The sequence below is a fragment of the Mauremys mutica genome, chromosome 3 (genome assembly GCF_020497125.1).
Source record: "Mauremys mutica isolate MM-2020 ecotype Southern chromosome 3, ASM2049712v1, whole genome shotgun sequence".
Classification (NCBI taxonomy): Eukaryota; Metazoa; Chordata; order Testudines; family Geoemydidae; genus Mauremys; species Mauremys mutica.
In genome coordinates, this window is record NC_059074.1 from 210,954,597 (window position 1) to 210,971,025 (window position 16,429).

General features: G+C 47.8%; 1 protein-coding gene across 1 annotated transcript in view; it reads left to right on the top strand.

The window, feature by feature from the left end:
• The first annotated feature begins 3,915 nt into the window (after positions 1 to 3,915).
• SLC8A1 (solute carrier family 8 member A1) overlaps positions 3,916 to 16,429 on the top strand; it is a 313,517-nt gene continuing 301,003 nt past the window's right edge. The window contains exon 1 of the mRNA XM_045009040.1: positions 3,916 to 3,993. The gene's annotated coding sequence lies outside the window, so the exon portion shown is untranslated. The remainder of the gene's footprint in view (positions 3,994 to 16,429) is intronic.

Below are 16,429 nucleotides of genomic sequence, written 5' to 3' on the forward strand. Positions count from 1 at the left end.
GAATGCAGGACAATGAAGGGTGGTACAACTGGACCCTGTATTATTATAACCGTTATTGCTGCTGATCTGCCAATGTTAGCGCTAAGTCATTAATCGTAGGCCAGGCTTCATGCCCTAGGTCTGCCACCTTCTTCTTGACAAAACACTGAAGCCAAGATGGGTCATTCATGCCTTCATGGAAGGTCAGTCACAGGTTGGAGCATCAGGGGTTTTGACCTCTGTTCTGCCACTAAGTTTAGGAGGTAATCGAAACTTGAAGACAGAGGTAAATGCCATTTTCCTTCTTTTCCCTTTCATGTATTGCTGTGATTTGCTCTGTTTATTTTTTTTACTAAATCCTCCTTGAGTGACACATTTTGTCTTTTTCATTTGCCTGCGAAAACTCCTGATACCTTATGACCTATAAGCTTTGACTCCAATTTCACCTCTCCCAGCGAATTTCTGGGATATAACAAATGGAAGAGTGATCCATGGAAAACAGGACAACATTTTTGCACATTCTGTACTAAAACCCAAATTACAAGAATATTAACAAAGCACTCAGAAGTTTGGACATGCAAGTGCTAAGGTTGGCTGCTTAACCCTAACTCTGCCCCTTGTGCATGGATGCTTTACACTACAATTTCTAAGGGCACAATCACATACTAATTCTCAGAAAGCGCAATATCAGGCAGTATTTTCCCCACATGTCTAGCTGCCACATCTTGCTTTCTTCCTTTACACTGAGCCATTATGAAGCTAGTTCAAGTATATCTCTATGGACTGTCCAGCAAAGCACTTAACTCTAAGCATATGAATAGCCCCATGGAAGTCAAATAATTATTTATGTGGTTAAAGTTAAATAGGGGCTTAAGTGCTTTGCTGGGTCAGGGCCTTATTTATATAGTTAGTTCTCTTCACCCTCAGGTGCATATTTTTATAAAGTTTGCCAGCACTAATGTCACTCCTCGGTATGCACCAATCTGTTGGGAACTATCAGTGCTGCTAATGCTCCCCCATGTACCGGGTAGGGGGATTTTGCAAGAGTTCTCACCCCATGTCTGCCTAGCCCCTGCCTAGCACTTAATCCTGCCTCCAAATCAATCCTGTCCCAACCCAACCCTACCTCTGCCCCTCCTGGGTCTCTTCACACACATACACCCACCCACCCACCCACCCCCAGGGCTGGGGGGACTGCAGTCCCCTTACCCCTTCCAGGCTGGGGGGCAGCTGCAGAGGCTCTTCACCCCTCTGCCCCTGTCCAGGCAGGCATTGCAGAGGAGAGGGTGGGGAGAAGGAGAGGAACTATCCTGTCTCTGTTGCTCATGGGAGGGAAGCTGTCCCTGTGAGAACATGGGGGAGCGTTAACAGCACTGCACAGCATGGAACCCTAGAGTGGCAGGGCTGGGAGGTATGTGAGGAGGTCCAGTCCATCCCTCTACATTGAGGCAGGATATGGCAGTGTCTTGTCACCATGTGGCCTGGTCTGTCCTGGCCCCATCCTTAGGGGGTCTCTCAGACACACAGATGGGGAGCTTGCCTAGACCTTAATGGCAGAGTTGGGGTGTTGAATCCATTGTCTCCTCTGCCAAGTGCTTCAGTTCAACAGATGTTTAGAACAAACAAAGAACCAAGAGTGTGAAAGAGCTTGAGTAAAAAAATCATTTCTTCTTCCTCCCAGCTAATCAGAGAGACCAGGCCTGCAGCTGAATTTTCAACACAAAGGACCTAAAGTTGGACACCTAAATTCATCTTTAGGCATCTAAATAAGTGCCTCATTTCACCTGCTCTTGTCTCTTCCCGCGTCACTGGTGGTCCCTCCCGCTCCGCCTACAGCGCCAGTGCCAGCTTCACACATGAACATCTTTATGCTTTTTACTGCTCCTTCTGCCTGAATGGATCCCTTAGCGTAGACAAGTGATTCTCAACCTATCTACCATTGTAGACCGCATATGCAGCTCTCTGTGTGTTACATGGGCCGCATCCACACAATATATATACTGTCCGTTTGGCCCTGAGGATGTCACGGTCGCAGCTGTGTGCTGATTGGGTCATGGGTTGAGAACCACTAGCTTAGACCACTACCCTCTCCTCCTCCACATCTCTCGGACCCCCTGTGCGGGGCACAAAGCACCCGCCAGTTAATAGTGGCTTGAGTGAGAGGCTGGTTCTCACTGCCTAGTATGTATTTTAAATTACAAGTGAACATGGATACAAATATTGCATTTGCTGGACTGGATCTGTCTCCCCCACTTCCTTTCATCTTCCCCTTTCTGTCTCTTCTTCGACCACATGCTCTTCAAAGCAGGAGAGCCCAGCCTGACAGAGATTTGCTTTTAACAGTATGAGAAATGTGAGCCCTGGCGCCTCTCTCCTCCCCATGTGCACTGGGGAACCGCAGGCACTTTCTTACAGGGCTCTGCAAACTGGAACTTCCAGAGAGGCAGGTTGGAGGATGCTCCACCCTCTAACATGTCCCAGTATACTCCTCTCCTTTAACGGACGATGTGGAGGGTTGATGGTGGATCGGTTCCCGGTGTGTGTGGGTGTGGGCCACGGTATCGAAGTAGGTAGGATGGAAGGATGATCCAACCTTGCATTGCTGTGAAGATAAATACATTCAAGATTGTGAGGTGCCAAGATACATAAGTGATGGGGTCATGCGTGGCCCTAGAAGCAAAGCAAACTTCAGTCTTGCACGGAGCTGAGCACCCTGGCCTGAACCAGCAAAGCACTTACATGCCTGCTTAACTTTGTCCCCTTCACCTCCGTAGGACTACACATTAAACATGTGTCTAAGTGCTTTGCTGGCTCAGGCCAGAGTGCTCAGCTCCTTGCAGGACTGTGCCCTAATATAGGTAGTGATCCGGACAGCACCAGACAGATATAACCAAATCTTTACACAGCTAACTGGTCTTTGCACTGCACCCATTGCTTTACGTAGCGTTCACTTCTGAATGCTCTAGGGATGCCAAGCAGCAGAGGGGCAGAGTTAAGGTTATACGCTCTACCTTCAATGTCTCACTTCCCAGCACTGGATGTTGAGCTCTGCAACTAGAACATCATATTGGCATAGGGCTGGGTCCATCCCTCCCAATGTGAGCGGACAAGGGGGTGACTAAAGAGGAGGATTCCCTCCCTCATTTATAGACAAATGCGCTGGGACTTTCCTAATCTGTGGTTTCCATTCTTCAAGGTTTGAGGCATTTATACGTCCCAATGTGGCTACTGTAGTATCAAGTGGAATGCTAACTGCTGCTACTGTTACTAATCTGGGAGCTGTCTGTCACATTTCTCCTGTGCATTCTCTCTGTCTCTCCTCAAATATGTGACTCTTAACATTCTGCTGCAACAGACATGATATATATTAGGTTGAAATCCTTCCAAGGTACAAACATACAAACCCCTGACCTATAAGGAAAGTGAAAAGTATATCTTGGAAATAAAGAGATGTGAACCCTTAAATTAAAAAATGAAAGTGTCTGTCTTTGTAATTTGTATTGACCCCATCCTAACAATTACTGTGCAAATATTTTGAGAAGGTGTGGGCAAACAGTCAAGATTTGCATGAGATTGAAGCCATTTTAAGTACAATATAAACCTAAGCATCAGTTTTTATGGTTGTATACACTAGTCTGCAAGGATTTGTTCAGCATGCACTGAAAAGGAAATATGTAATCTTCAAGTTAATTTGAAAAAGACATTGTGGCAGGGGGTCGGGGGTGTAAAAATACCAGGCAGAAAGGATTTTTTTTTTTTAATCATCATTTGTGTTGGATGAAGCTGAAAGCTGCCAGATAGCTTCTTTTCGACAGCTTGGAGTTACTGTTGGGAACAGATCCATGTATGGAAGCAAAAGCAGAAAAGCACAGATAAGCTGAGATCCAGCTATGCAAACCATGTTGAGAGACACTTAAAGGACAAGCTCCTTTCTTTCGGGTAAATTTAGAGACGCTATCGTACGAGGTCCTTTTTCCATTCAGCCTTGCACACAGCTACTGAGACTTGACAGCGGTAAGTGAAAAGCAATGCAAGTGTTTTCTGTGAATATATAGCTTAGACATTGGGTTTCCCTGATCTCCTAAGGAAAGCTGTGCACCTGGGGCTATGGGGTGTCTGAAGAGAGATTTGGGTTGGGATCTCTGAAGGAGAGGTACTGAGTTGAACAGGATTGCAGCTAGAGAAACGGAAACTTTGACTGACCAAAAGAGAAATGTTGCAAAATTAGCAATTTATCACTGATCATCTGCTATTTGGGCTTTTATGAATTGACTGATGTTAAACCTTCAGCATGATAGGGCCTTGAGAGTGTGCTGTTATTTTTGAGGGTCTGCCTCTTTTCTGTATGTATCAAATACTCTATATAAAAATAGTGTGTGTTTTTTCCTGTGCTTTTGAATGTCCTACTTTCATTTTGAGAAATGCATCTCATTTAATGGTGTGGGTTGAGCTGAGTGGACATTAGGAAGAACAGATTTGTAAACGACTTGTATTTCTTGGCACTTGAAGGCAATTTCTCAATGTTTCTCTGTAAATAGGAGGTTGATTACATCCTGTGCAAAGATTTTCATATGGTTTTAACCATGAGTGTCAACCCCCCAAAAACAGCTGGATCCATTATTGTGTCAACCCTTCTCTTGGAGTGAATATTTCAGGAGCATAAAGCTCTGTAGAAATGGTTTTCCTTCAAACCAATATCTATTTAACATTAAATTACGTTAGCAGAATAGCCTGTGCATTGCCAAAAAGCAGATATGTACCTTTGTCATAAATTAATGTGTTCTATAGGGAGAAAGCATTTGACTAAACTGGATGTAAAAGGGTTTTGCATCCTTAGTCTAAAATCTTGTTTATTTTGCATCCTATGATTAAATCATGTTATTGTCACAAGGCTACAAAACAGGGTTTCTGGGTCAGTTTAGGTGTTCTAATGAGATATTCAGCCTCCTGCTACAAATAAGTAAAGAAGCGTTTTCATTTTTCAGGTGGCCAATAGATTGGAAAAAATAATAAGTCATCTTAAGTAAAATTATATGGAAAGAACTGAAAATAATATCATGAACATTACTGAAAACAATATACTCCCAAGGTTGCACTGAGAGATAAGGGAAAATATTGATCGTTACACCCTAATGTCTTGAATATTTTTGTTCACAAACAGTTATTTTTCCTTGAATTTATTTAATCATCCTCCTCCTCGTCCTCACCTATACACTCATATATATAAATAAAATAATGGACACATTTGTTTGTGACTCCATAGTTAAGATTGTGTTCTGAAAAGGGCTTAATATGGGGCATAAATTCCTATTTTTTCCCCACTACATTTCACTGACCTTTCAATGTGAAATTTCACATAGTCTAGGTTTTCATTCCTTCTGAATATTCTGTGCTGTTTTTTGTGTTTCTTTTCACATGTTTAATAGGAAATGTTTGAAATTGGGTTGTGGATGAAATGTGACCGTGGCAGTCCAACACTTTTTTGTTCACTGATGTTTTTTAGAAAACATCTACAGAAGAGTTGGTGGAGAGATTAATCTTGAGGAGATTTAAAGCAATGGGTAATTTTTTTAAATAAATATATTTGGATTGAGGATCATTTGTAGCTATTATTCACCAAAAATGGATGTTTATTCTCCATTGTACACTTAACAATTTCAGTCAGTGCCTACACTTTTCTGCCAGATTTTATCCTTTAACAGAAGGTTTTACGTGCAGCGGCTGATGGATAAAATCTTTTCCCTCAGTGGCTGCAGCTTTCACTGGTCCTCTAGGGATATGAATCTTCTATTGCTGCCTTTAGCAAACTGCCCCACTGCAACACAACAAAGCACTACACTAAAGATCCACAACTAAGCACTGGGAGGAAATGGTTTGGAAAGGGGTGTGCTTGGGAAAGGAGTACTACGTAGGTAGTGTTCAGTGGCATAATTTTTCATCTCCTTGTTTTGTGTCTAGTAGCAATCTTAACTGTTCCACAGTGAAGTTTTTATAACCATAGATAAAGACACAGATAGATGAAACTGAAGATGCATCTGTGATCCTGCTAAATTATGAGACCAAAGGTCTCAAACATCTAGCTGGAAACCCAAACTCATGCCAGACTCCGCTTGCATTGGCTTTGAAAAGTGAAATTGAACCAGCAGAGATTTGCACAAAATAATTTGGGATCCTGAGAATTTTTTTTGAAATGGTGAGCAAAACTATTCTCTTCCATAGATTTCCAGGCCAGAAAGGATTGCTGTGAGCACCGAGTCCCACTACCCACATAGCACAGGCCACTGGTTCTTGCAGCAAGCCCATGACTTCTGTCTGAGCTAGATGGATAGTCACACCGTGTTTGCAGTTGAGTGTTGGGCTGCACCATTGTGTTGTAATGAACCTCATGCCCACACAACACATATTACACAGAAGGCAATCAAGCCTCTCTAAGCCTTTGTCAGTCCCTTGTAAGCCTTGGGAAGGCTCGAAAGCCCCTGGGCAGAGAGTGCAGTTACAATCCCCAGCTTAATTCTAAACTCACCTTTGCTACAGTGGGTTCAAATCCTGCTCCAGGGGAGCACAGCACAGAAATCAAGATAGGTGGGGAAAAAATGACAGCAGCTTTCCCCAGCTTCAGCCAGAGCTTAGCATGCTTTCACTTCACAGCCTGTCAGCGGGTCCATAGCAGGAGGTTGTGAAATAGCACACAAAGAGTTTCACAGACGCCAGTGATGGCTGAGCTCTCGAGGGTGGCTTGGGACGGCTGCCTGTGCTAGTGAGTGCTAGTTATGTGCACAACGAGGCAGTGCATCCTAGTGGATAGAACACCAGACTGGAGTCAGGAGAACGTGGTTCTGACACTGACCTGCTGAGTGACCTTGGGCAAATCACTTCCCCCTCTTGGTCTCTTTCCCCACCACCCTCCTGTCTGCCTATTGAGTTTGTCAGCTCTCTGGAGCGAGGACTGTCTCCTCCTAGTGTGTTTGCACAGCACTGGCAGAAAGCTGCTGAGAGCTCCCCTGGCAGCACCAGACCCTAGCATAATAGAAACTGCAACAGAAAAGTCAGCTAATACCTAGTCACCAGCATCTGACTTGTGATTTTGGATGCTGCAGGGTTTGGCTGAGGCTCCTTAAAGAGTAGCGGAGTTCACTACTCACCATTGGCGTGCGCCTCATGGCTCATCTGGAGATTAGGCCATTGCTGGTCGGACACCCCTTCTTGCGGTCGCCCAGCCTGTCGTCTCAGCCTCACCCTCCAGGGTCCTCGTCGTCTTTGTGGCTTGGCTCTCCATCAATGTCTCTCAGGACAAGCTGTCCCTCTGCCGGTCCAGGCAGCCCCCCAGCCTATGTCCAAAGCTGTGCCATTTCCCCAGCGGCTGGCAGAGGCACCCAGGCCTGCCCTCTTCTCTGGGTTCCAGCCAAGGGACCCTGTGCTCCACAACTGGGCTCTACTTACTCCCAGACCTTGTTACTACCTGCCTGGGCTCCGTCCTAGCCTCTTTCCATCTGCCCGCATGTCCGCAGGGCTCCTTCCCCTGTGGCTTCTTGCCAGACCCGGGAACCTCCAGCACGCCTCCTTCCTCTCAGGAAGTGACTGCGGCCTACTTCCCCCTACTACCCACTTCTCTTCTCAGCTCCTTAGCCTTCTAGAAGCCCCACCCGTGCCTGCCCAGGTGAGCTTCACCCTTAATTAAACATTATTGAGCCCTGGCTCTCCTCCAGGTCCAGCCTGTGTGGTTAATTGGCCCATCTAGCACCTTAACCCCATCAGCGTTGGTGGGGGTGGGCCCCCAATCACAGGGCCTGATTTTCACAGGCGGGGGCTCAGCACTCTGATACTCCAGCACAGTCCCCGGTTTACAATGGTGCCATGGAGCTAGGCCCATGCTCAGAAGGGGCCCCGGCCTGCTCCGCTTGCACTGCGCCCTGAGACCCCACAGGCTCCCCCACCCACCGCTTGCTCCTCTCGGCCTGCCCACCGGCTGGCTAAGGGCTCCTCTCCACCCCCTGGCCCCACCCACCGGCTCCTCTCCACCGCCTGGCCAGACCCCAGGGCACCTCCTGCTCTGGGCAGTCTCTGCTTCCCACCACCTGTGGGGCCCCGCCTATCTCCCCAGAGCTGAGCCGCCTGGGATGGTGCAGAAGCCTGGCCAGTCTCGGTCAGTTTGCAGGGAGGGCTTGGCTGGGCCCCTCCAGGCAAGCGGGCCCTGAGGGAGCTCAGCTGGGGCAGGCCCTGGCCTGGCTGATCGTGCCGCTCCTGAGGGGCCGGAGCGATTCCCGGCCCCGGGACCAGCCCTGGCTGCGCTGCCGCCTCAGCCCAGCAGACACAGTCACCTCCCAGCAGGGCTGGTGAGTGCAGCTGGGAGGCAGGGCTTGGGGGAGTGGGTCTGTGGGGAGTCTGGGGAGGGGTGCTGGGCTGTGAGGGGTGGGGAAGATGTGTGTGTTGGGGCACTAGGGAGTGGGGGTTCTGTGGGGGGTGCTGGGCAGTTGTGGTGGGGCTGTGGGCTGGGCAGGGGTGGTGGTGTGCAGGGTGCTGTGCATTTGTGGAGGAGGCCGGGGGGGCGCAGGGCATAGCAGGTCCAGTGGGGCTCTTGCCATAGGGAATTGCGGAGGATGTTCATGTTGGGCGGGAGGGCTGTGTGGAACGGCATGGGCCCGCCTCCAAGGGGAAGGGGCACGCTGGCAGCACAGGCCTGGGTAGGCCAGTGTGTGTGTCTGGCAAATGCCGGTTTGTAAATGGTGCCCTCGCACTGGGCTGGGCAGAGCGGGGCCAACCCTGCCATGCCCCATTGACTCTGGCTGGCCCCTTGCTCTAGGGACTGATCTCCCTGCACCATGCTCCATTGTCTCCATGGGGGCCCATAGGTATGTTTGGAGCCAGGCCCACAAAAGGTTAATCCGGCCCTGGTCCAGCCCCATGTAAGTGGAGCACCAAGTATCATTTGTCTCTCTTGAAAATGTTGGTCTGCATAGCTGGAACGCCTCAGCTCAGCTGTGTCCGGTGGGATTTTCCAATGTGCCTATGTGAGTTAGGGGTGCTGTCAGTAGGACTTGTGCACCTAAATCACTGAGGCTTTTACGAAAATCTCAACCGTTGTTTAAACTCGTGGGATGATGTGCTTACATTAGCCATACAGAGCTGGTCCCTTTGCTCATGCAAACTGCACAGTCTCCTGTGGAATGGGGGAGATACAGGATTCATAGCTTCCAGGGGCAGATGGGACCATTGTGATCCTCTAGTCTGACCTCCTGCACAATGCAGGCCAGAGAACTAGCCTGAGCATGATGACATCATGGCAGCCTAGGTGACTGCATCCTTTAAACAAACACACCACAGCATGAAACCATTGCAAGAGAATTTGACAAACTGAGGCTGGTTTAAAGCAATCCCAATTCTTCCCCTTACCCTTCAGATGAATAAAATATTTATAGCCTAAATCCTGGATAAAGAGATTGAAAACATTCTCGTTTTCCTTTCAAAAGCCAGAGAATAGTTTGCACAGATTCACATACATCTCTATGGACAAATCCATTCCTCAGCTGAAATCTTTGTACATCCTTTGTCCAGGTTTTGGATTTTTTCCTGTTCTACATAGGTTCTTATATTGCCCCCATTGCTGCATTATCTAAGCACCTTCCAAACATGCATTAAGCGCTATGACTAACACTCATTACATGTGGTGCATTTTTCCTTTCCCCAGGAACAAGTGTGTGCAGTGAAAGGTTAGGGGATTTATTTAATATCCATGCTGCTCTGTGTTTATGTTAGAGACAGAGGTAAAGAAATACTCCTGGCATGTGGAACAGAGTAGAGTGAGGTTAGTGATGGTTCTTAGTTCTTGGGGAAGTTGGTTCCACAGCCTCCAAGAAACTGCTGTCTCCTGCACAGATGAGCTAGGCAGCCCTTTTCAACTAACTACAGCGAGTTGTCGTAACTTTAGCTGAAGTGCAACAGTCCTAAAAGCTGGGGAGATGAGAGGAGGGGGTTGGAACTATTTAATTGAACACAGCCAGTTTTCCCAAAAGAATAACAAAGTAGGAGAGCTCAGATTTGCAATGTGTAACATCTATATGTAAATGAGGCACTTGGCATTCCAAAAGAGATGCAATGCATAGATGACAGTATGAGCTGTTTGCCGTCTGTTCTGTTTAGTGCCAAGTGTATTCCCAGTGTGTGCTAAGCATGTGTGGCTGTCATGGTGGCCTTTCTTTAAATAAAAGTAAAGTACCTGATGTTTATTTGATTTAGAGAAATTTTCCCATCCTCTATATTCCCCTATTATAGTTTGGATCACATAGAAGAGAGCAGACTTGTCATGCTTTAGAGTATATATTTAAGTTTTTCCACATGAACTGAGTGTACTGTTGGGTGTGGTGGCACATACCTGTAATCCCAGCTACTTGGGCAACTGAGCTTGGAGGATTGTTCAGGAGTTCTAGGCTGCAGTGTGCTATGCTGATTGGGTGTCTGGTGCCACTGACAGCCTGGCCAGTGGGGTGGCTGAAGGACTGGCTAGAAGGTAATAATTGGAGATATACCAATCTCCTAGAGCTGGAAGGGACCTTGAAAGGTCATGGAGTCCAGCCCCCTGCCTTCCCTAGCGGGACCAATTTTTGCCCCAGATCCCTAAGTGGGCCTCCTCAAGGATTGAACTCACAACGCTGGGTTTAGCAGGCCAATGCTCAAACCACTGAGCTATCCCTCCCCCCCTACAACACAAATGATCAGTGTGCTCTCTGCAAGGGCTGATCAGCCCAGCAAGTAGCTGCTTGGGCGACTAACAGTGAGGGGTGGCACGTCCGGGTCTTCGGCAGCAGTTTGGCAGTGGGTCCCTCTCAGAGCAAAGGACTTGCCACTGAAGCGGCGGTGGTGGAGCTGCAGATTGTGATCACGGCTTTTCTTTTTGCTGCTTGGGGCTGGGGCTGATGGACTGATTTATCAAGGTGAATGTGTACTGTGCTCTAGTATAAATTACTACTGCAGAAGGCCAGACCTGCACCAATGGAGATTTAGGTGAGATATTAGGAAAACCTCTCTAACTCTCAAGGCAGTTACGCTCTGGAACAGGCTTCCAAGGGAGGCTGTATTCCCCATCACTGCAGGAGTTTAAGAACCGGTTGGACAAACCTCTGTCAGGGAGGGTCTAGGTTTACTTGGTCCTGCGTCTGTGCAGAGGTCTGGACTTGATGACCTCTTGAGGGCCCTACAGTTCTCTGTTTCTCAGCTAGTATAAATCAACCTAGGTCACTAGTCAATTTTGAAATTTTGCGGAGGACCTGGCCCTGAATTCCTACCCTAATGCCCTGAGGAATGATCTGACCTGTATGTGGAAGCACCTCAATGCTGCATGTTGATATGGGTTAAAGAGCAAAGGTTTTTTATAAAAGAATCCCAGGGAGCAACGTGTGATAGAGTAGTTGCAACAGCTTCACATGACTTGGCCCAGGGGCAGTTCCCTGGGCTGCCATTCAGGAGTCTAGATTTTGCCCAGCCACAATCCTGGACTTTAGAGTGCTCAGCCCTTCTAACTATACTCTTTATCTGGCCCCCATCACTGTATTATCTGGGTGCCTCACAACCTGTAAAGCATTTATCCTCACAACACCCCTGGGAAGTTGGTCGGTGCTATTGCCCCATTATTCAGAGGGGGAACTGAGCCATAAAGAGAATAAGTGACTTGCCCAAGGTCACATGGCCAGTCTGTGGCAGAGGATAGAATTGACCTCACCTCTCCTAGTACTAGGCTAAGGTGCTGACCATTGGACCATCCTTTCTCCTTTGGGATCAGGGCTAGTTTTGCATTGCTGAAGAGTGACCCTACTAGCTGAGTAACATCTGGGTCAACAACCTCAGAAAGGAAGTGTAGCCCCAAAATTCTGTCCATCAATGCAGAGCCCTATGGTTGGGGTTGACGAAAGGCGGGTGGAATCCTTGTATCCCAAATTCAGCATTAACTGTCGCTCACGCTTTTTAAAAAACTTCAGTTTTATTTTTAAAAAGTTGGTTCAGCCCCAAGAATTTGAATCTCCAGGGCACTACCAGGTGTTAAAGTAGGTAATTTTAGGGCATGGATGTATTTGCGGGGAATCTGTAGTCTTGCAGTATATTGCAGATATAGAAAGCATTCTCTGGATTCCATACTTCTAGGAGAGGACATCCTAGAGGGTGGCCAACCAAAGGTTCTTCAACCTGTCCCTCATCCCTACAACCTGCGCCTAAGGTCTGCACTGTCCCACACGTGGCGGTTTCTCTGGGCTGCTTCCTATGTTGCCTCTGTCAGCTTTCTTCTCCACCCTTCTCTGGGTGTGCCCTTCCCACAGGGCCAAGAGAGTGACTCCTCCCTGCAGGCCCTTTCTGCCCTCAGCAACCTGACTCTATACCAGCACCATCTGTTCCTATCCAGGTGAGCATCATCCTTTAATCAATCTTCATTGCTCCCTGGCTCCTTCTCCAGGTGCAGCCTACAAGGCTAATTGGCCCACCTAGCCACCCTCACACATTCAGGGCTGGTGCGAGGTGAACACCGCGTCAGAAGGCACTTCAGTTTTGAGTTACACACATGTTACACAGAGAGAAGGTAATACTCTGTCCTTGTATGGCACAGTACAGACTGCTCTGTGTGTCTCTTTAACCCAGAAAAGTTACAAACAGGAGGGAATTCTAAGAAGAGCAACACAAATGATAAAGGGCCCAGAGAGGATGCTTGATACAGAAAGATTTTCAAAAAGTAAAATGTGTGTTGCGAGGCTTATGGGTGACTAATATTGTCTTTAAGGAGTAAACGGGGACAAACACCAAGAAGAGAGAGGAATCTGCTTAGAGTGTAAATTCTTTATTCTAAGTTTGTACAGTGGGGCCCTGGCCTCTAGGTAGAATTGGGAGTTGGGAGTATAATTAGAAGCAGAGGGAGGAAATTTAGACTAGATGAAGAACATTTCCCTAAGAATGAGGCCGTTTAGACTGGAATGGTCTCCCAGGGGAGGTGGTGGGACTTCCTTCACTTGGATTATTTTGAAGTCCTTGAGAATACACTGCAGAGAACAATCTCACATTGGCAGGCAGACATCAAAGATGGTGCAATAGGTGCTCTCTCTCTCCAGTCACTATGGTGCTTTCAGATTGCTCACTCTGTTCAGGAGCCTTTGCATTCGCAGCTAATGCTTTCCTTGGAAATGGCAGAGATTTCTTCAGTGTGACGTGCATCTGGTTGTCTGTGCTCCACAGAAATAAGGCTTTCTCCTGGAATTAGTAAATCAGTCACCAGTGACATCATCCTCCACCACTTCCTGCTCTTCTACAAAGTTGTCCTTATTTTCATTGGAACTTTTATTTGGCTTGTTTTCCTTTCTTCTCAGATAAGCAAAAGCAAAAGCAGGCACTTGGAAGGAGACATGAAAGTGGGGAAATAACAGTGTTCTGTTGGGGCAGGAATGGCGCCAGCTATATTGCTTCCAGTTTCTCCTCCCTCCTCCCTGGGGCCTGTTGAATTACCCTCAGAGACCTCCACATGTGGAACCATCCCTTTGCAATCTTACCTACATCCTGGCCCCAGGCCGTGCATCCCAGCTAGCATCCTTCTCCTGGAATAGCACAGATAGTGCTCCTGGCAGAGGCTGTCAGTCTGCTTCTGAGCAGCTAGAGGGGTGACTGGGGAAAGAAGAGAAGCTTTTCCTACCTCTCTGGTAGATGGAGCTGCCACATTAACAGTAACAGCACGTCCAGCCTGGGCGCAGGAGGCTGGGATCAGGAATGCAAAGCAAGACCCCATCATGGCAGTGCCAAGTGTCAGGGCTGGCAGCCAGGCTGGTGATGCCCCAGAGGAAGAAGTCACTGGCACCCCACCTACCCAAACAAGCTGGCAAAAAGATTGGCAATCGTTAAATATGATACAAAATAATGAATTGCCCTGGGAGGCCCCACCTAAACTGCAGGCTAGAGTCAGCAAAACAGCCACATTCCAAGCGCTGAAGCTTTGTGTGTGTGTGAGTGTCCGTGTGTGTGTGTGTGTGTCCGTGTGACTGTGCACATGTCAGTGTGTGTGCATGCATGTATGTGTATATGTCTGCATGTGTGCGTCTCAGTATGTGTGTATGTCCCTGTATGTGTCTGTCCTCATGTACGTCTCTGTGTGTGTGTGTGAATACGTGTGTGTGCGCACGCGCAATCATGTCTCTGTGTGTCAATGCACGAGTGTTGGTGTACATCTGTGTGTGAATACGTGTGTGTGTGTTCATATCTCTGTGTGTTAATGCACGTGTGTGTCAGTGTATGTCTCTGTGTGTGTGTGTGTGAATACGTGTGTGTTCATGTCTCTGTGTGTTAATGCACGTGTGTGTCAGTGTATGTCTCTGTGTGTGCTCGTCTGTGTTTGCTTTTCCCTTCCTTTTCTTTCCCATCATTCTCTTCTCTCCTGCTCTCTGTTTCCCACCCAGCTGCATTTCTCCTCTCCCTAATTTCTGTTTTCTCCTTGGTCCCCTTTCCTATTCTGCCTCCTTCCCTTGACTTTCTCTCCTTCCCCCTCCCATCTCACCTTCCTCTCCACATCTCTCCCCCACCTCTCTTGCCCTGATGCCTACCCCCTCCCGCCACCCTGTCTCCCTTCCGGAATTGCTGGCTCCACAGTTATTCCCCTCTGACCCTCGGAGTCGTTCTCCTTTCTCTATTTCCCCAGACTCCCACACTGGTCCCTCAGCTCCATGGGCCCTGGATTCTCTCCCCCATCGGCTGCCTCTTCCAGTCTGTTTTCCCCTCTATTCCCTACTGAGGTCTTTTCTTGCCACTCCGGCTCCCTCATCCCCCTCCCCCCCTCAGTATTTCCTTTTGCACATTCCAGGTTTCCCCACTGAAGATCTTTCCCCTTTACCCCAAATTGAGGACGACGGAGGCAGGAAGCTCTAGAACATTCCCCTGAATCCCTCACCCTGCGTTACCAGGGTGATGGCAGGGCACTTAGGGAAGAGCATCAAAATCAGCCGGGAGCTGGGGCGGGAGGTGCTGATTTGTGAGGAAGGATTCAAAGGGTTAATAATGACTTTGGTGTCAACTGACTAAATGAGGAGTAAGGGGGTGTGCGGGCCATGTGCAGGAGTTTGCCAATGCCTGTAGGGCATGAGCCCCCAGGAGGAATGGGGTGCTGTTGGCGGGGCATGGAGCTAGAACTACTGACCAGAACAACTGGATGAAAGGAAGACGAGAACAGATATCTTCTGGTGATCAGGAATTTCACAATTAAAGTTTGTAAACCCACCACTTTATCTTCCTTTAAACCCACACCCCCAAAGCCCTCCTCTGCCTGACACCTACAGCTCAGTCCCATCTGGCGCTGGTAGGTAAATGGCCTAACACCTTGACTGTGAGCTCTCGGGGGTAGGGGTCTCTTTGTTATTTGTCTGGATAGCACCCACCACAATGGGGCCTTGATCCCTGACAGGGGTTCCTAGATGCTACCATGATGCAAATAGCCTGTAGAGAAATCTCCCAAAGGAACTGGGTGGAAGCTCTAACGCTTGGGGCTTATAACAGGAGAGGGAACAAAGTGCTCCTCACCTTGTGCAGGTTCTGCTTAAGCAGGGAGATGACACAGCTCCTCTAGGGGTCTTTCCACTCCCTACCTTGGTCTTTCTAGGGCCGAGGCCCATTATAGGAAACCTCCTCCCTGACCCCTGGCAGTCAGAGGCTGGCTTTGGGTTTATAGCCTTACTTCTGTATCTACCAGTGGTGGCTACTTCTAAGCTTGCTGTTTGTGTCATGGTTTGGCAAGAATGACATTAGGAATTTCTGATGTTACCTCTTCGGCATAAAGAAAAACTAAAAGCGAAGACCTTGTACTTCCAAGCTCAAGTCAGCAACCAACAGCTGGATTTGCTGTTAGTATGATGAGATTGCCAACACATACAAGTTAATAGTAATAGATGCAGACCACAGGATGCTGGTGATCCTTGGCATTATCCCGTGATTTGGCCAGACATTTTACACTGTTGAGAAATGCACACAATGGAATATTTCTAACAATAACACTGGATGTGAATGACAAGTGTTTGTTTTACTCTGGAACAGTAACTTGTTCCATATGGTCCTTTAAAACATGTTAAATTTTAAGCCATTTGGGCCCGAGAATTATTTTTTCAGGGTGACCTCTTGGGCTGTATAAATCTACTGGGTTTAGCCTGCTTGCTGAACACTAGTTAATTGAAACAAGGTGCTGAAAGCACCCCATCATCCCAGCACTATGCCTGATTCAGGAGTAGGAAAGGCACTCTGGATTGCCCCAGATCTAAGGGCTTCCCTCTCCTTCTGTTTCCCAGAAGGATGATGTTTACTTCGCTGTGCTGTCATCTCTGACAGCCTTCGGAAGCAATCCATATGTGATATTAAGGTTCTGGCACAGGGGAGAATCTGTGACCTATTTGAAAAGCTAATGTAGTTTTAACTTCCAGCATTTATCTTCCTTGTGTACGTTCCCCTG